Below are 242 nucleotides of genomic sequence, written 5' to 3' on the forward strand. Positions count from 1 at the left end.
AAGCAGACAGGGTCTGGTGGGTGGTTACGCTGCTGGAGACCTCACTCACTTCCCCAGGGTGTCTCTGCAGCCCCTTTTGGACTCTCTACCTCTATGCTGATTACAGGCATGGGCTTTAAGATGCCACAGTTGAGGTGAGAGGCATGCATCAAGTGTCTTCTTTCCTTCCTCCTCTTCCATGTGAAACATCTTTTCCAGCCATGTTGTTCAGCTTTGAATTTTCTATTGCTAGTATGCAACGT

The sequence above is a fragment of the Cariama cristata genome, unplaced genomic scaffold, assembly GCF_000690535.1.
Source record: "Cariama cristata isolate BGI_N322 unplaced genomic scaffold, ASM69053v1 scaffold12609, whole genome shotgun sequence".
In the NCBI taxonomy this organism is placed as follows: Eukaryota; Metazoa; Chordata; class Aves; order Cariamiformes; family Cariamidae; genus Cariama; species Cariama cristata.